Source organism: Oratosquilla oratoria, unplaced genomic scaffold (assembly GCF_046742065.1).
Source record: "Oratosquilla oratoria isolate Oo_2021 unplaced genomic scaffold, ASM4674206v1 SCAFFOLD153, whole genome shotgun sequence".
NCBI lineage: Eukaryota > Metazoa > Arthropoda > Malacostraca > Stomatopoda > Squillidae > Oratosquilla > Oratosquilla oratoria.
The window spans coordinates 315,336-319,046 of NW_027467508.1; positions in this window are offsets into that span (position 1 = coordinate 315,336).

Here is a 3,711-nt window from a genome sequence, read left to right on the forward strand (position 1 = left end):
GATAAATGATAATGTAAAAAAAAGTATGGGAAAGAAAATGTAAAAAAAAAAAAATAAAAAAAAAATTAAAACGGTTAATTTAAGAAAGCAGACAAGACACCTAAAGATGTGGTACGGGAAGGTAGGTGGAATTGGACAAAGAAAATCAATAAAACGAAATGAAAAGAAGAGGAATATATATAAATTATATATATAATATTATATATTATTTAGTATATATATATGTATACTATACTATACATAAATATATATTATATACAAACATACATATACCAAGCCTTTTTTCACACTTACCAGGGAGGTAGCCAAAAATTAAAAGGCATAAAATCATTCCCACCCATTCCATCCCCGAAAAACACTCCACATCCCCTCCACCCTCCCTCCCATCTTTGTCACCTCCTAGATGACGGTGTACATCCCTGCACCCTGTCCCCACTGTCCCTGTGTCCGAAGCAGTGGTCGCCCAATGACACAGCACATCCACAGCAAGGCCGATTCATTAATTCGGCGATCCTCGCCCCACACCCCTGTCTGTTACCCCATATAAAGGAGAGGACTGGTAGAAATCCCTTCGGGCTGCGTCAAAATTTTTGCCTCACATACACTACCTCACCCCCCATTCCCCCGTCTATTCCACCTCATGCATCACAACATTTTCCATTTATACAACTCATTCTCCAATTCACCCCTGTCTTTTGTCCCTCTGCCCTCCGTCCTTACCTCCAACACTGACATTCCCCTCTTCCCCAAAGCCCCCTGTCACCCCATCCATTCTCATCTTTGCATCCTAGGACGTCCCCATCATGTTCACTCCCTCCACATCTGTGGCCTTCGCCATACCTCATTTACATAGTCTTTCTTCACTCATTCTTTCCATGTGTTCCAAAACCAACCTAATACTTCTTTTCATCAACCTATCTCCCAACTCCCTTTCCACCCCTGTTCTCCTCCATCACCTTCCTCATTTCTCACTCTATCTAGCCTAGTAACCCCCCATCATTACTATCTCAGAACATTTCATTCTCAAACACATTCAAGTTCCTTTCTCTCTTCCTCTCTTATGTTCCATGGTTTCTGCTCCATATGTGCTGTTGGTACAATCCACTCCTTCATACAGTCTCCTCTTAGGCATCCATTCCTAAATTTCTATTCCTCATTACACTTTTAATCCACCAACGGCATTTACTCGCTTCTCTTTCATTCTACATACTACCTCCACCTTCACTCCTCCTTTTCCTGCGTCATATATTGCACCCAAATATCTAGTAAACTATCCACTTCCTCTAGTTGCTCTCCCTTAATGCTCAAGCTTCCAGATTACTGCCACTTTCACCCCTTGTACATCTCATCACCTTACTTTTACCCACATTTATCTTCAGCTTTCTTCTTATCACAACACTCTCCCAAACTCCTGTCACCAACTTCCTCAATCCCTCCTCCGAACCTGCCACAAGCGCAGTGTCGTCCCGCAAACAACAGCTGGCTCATCCCACTTTTCTCTATTTTCCTAAACCTTCTCCATCCCTGACCCACTAACCCTTGCAATTCATCTCTCGCACCCCACCCATGCATCCAATGTATAAGTTGAACAGCCAGGGTGGTGACATAACACATTCCCTGACGAGAGTTCCCACCTTTAACCTCAAAACCACTCACTCTCTCCATCTCTAATCCCTGACACAAGCTCTACTACTCACAGTAAAAACCTCTTGACCTCCCAGTAAGCTTTCCTTCTATCCCGTATATCCGCATATCCTCCCATGTGCCTTTCTGTCATACCTTAACGTAAGCCTTTTCCAGGATCCATAAAGGCCCAGAAAACCTCCTTCCCCCTTTCCTATAAGCTTTCTCACATATCTAGTCTTACCACAAAAATCTGATATACACCACCTCTACCTGTCCTGAAACCCTCACTGTTCCTCTCCAATTACTCCCCCTGTTCCTACTCCTAATTCTCTCTCAATACAAGATACCTCCCATAAGCCTTCCCAACAACACTTAACAAGCTAATCACACTCTGAAACTACTAAATTCACACTTGTCCCACCTTTCCCTTGTAAAGCGGAAACTATACAAGCACACCTCCAGTCATCTGGCACTCTACCTTTCTTCTCCCAGCAAACATTGAAATAACCTCACCAACCAGTCCCACCATCACTAACACTCCTCCCTTTTTAAGACATTTTAGCATGGCATCCATCCCAGACCAGGTGCTCTTACCTGCTTTTCCATCATCTTAACTGCTGCCTTTCACTTCATCATTCCTTATTTCTCCTCCATTTTCCTCACTCACTCACTCTCATTTTCCTTAGCAATTTCCCACCTGCACCAATCTTTACTTCCCTAAAACTTTCCTTCACCTTAAGCAAACTCCCTAAAATATTCCTAGCCCATCTTTCCCTAACTGCCTTCTCTTCCATTATCATCTCTACCATCTGGGCACCTTTTACCTTTTCTTCTCTACTTGATTCGCATCCTCTTCCTCTCTTAATTTTCTTTCACAAAACATCTTTTTATTACTTTCAAATTATTTTCTGTCATACTCCCTTACCCATTTTACATACTGCTCTCCCTCATATGCCTCCTTTAACTTTTTTTTTTTTCTTTTCCTTTTCCCCTGTACGTCTCATATGACTCCTTCGTCCTATTTTGTAACCAATACTGTTGTAAGCACGCTTCTTCTCTTCTACAAACCTTCTTAATTTACCTCATCCCACCATTCACTACCCTTCATGAAGTTCTATTTCCTCCTGACCTTCTTGTTCCACACACACATACCTTTGCACAATCATTGTGGACTCCCTCCTTGAACCATCCCCATTCCTCCTCCACACAGCTGACCATCTACCTCCTTACTCTATCCTTCACTCCCATCCCACTCCTCCTTCAGCTTCCTCTTGTACTTCTTTTTTCCTTTTCACTCTTCGTTTAAAGAGTTTTCACTCTAAGACAACTCCCTACCATTTGTCCCTTTCCTCTTCCACACATCTGTCCTCCACTCTCAACATTACCTTCCACCAGAAAATGATCTTATATTCCCCCACCCTCTCCCCTTAGCACATGTACATCCTTAACTCTTCCTATCTTAATCCTATTTACCACTACATAGTCCAATCCAGCTCTGACTACCACCTATCCCTCCACCACTCCTCTCCCATGGTGTACTTATGCTTGACATTCTATCGCGAAACACTGGTGTTTGCTATCATCAAACTCTCTTTTTCCTAGACACATTTCCAACCAACTAAATCTCCACTACGCAATTCATACCTGGAATCTACCACACATTTACACCAACACACTCCATCATAATTGGCTCCTTTCCTACCTTAGCTTAAAGGTCTGCCTTCAGTACTATAACATTTACAACTTACTCCCTAAAACCCCTCTATGCACGTTCATTTGAATCTTATCCAAAAGGACCTCCCTTTTCTTCTACTATTCTTCTCACTGGCAGGCCCATATGCACTTACAAAAACCCTACATCTCCTTTCCCAGTTTCACCTTCAACCACATTATACCTTGAGGAACCCTCCTTCCACTCCACTACCACCGTTTATCCTATCTCTTCACTTTTGATTAGTATAGCCACCCTCTACTCCCCTCCCTCGCACCTCTCTTCACTCCTGATAACCTCACCACCTTACACTCCCACAAAACTTACAATCGCCCTTCCCTTTCAGCTTAGTTTCACTCAAAGCCAACACATCC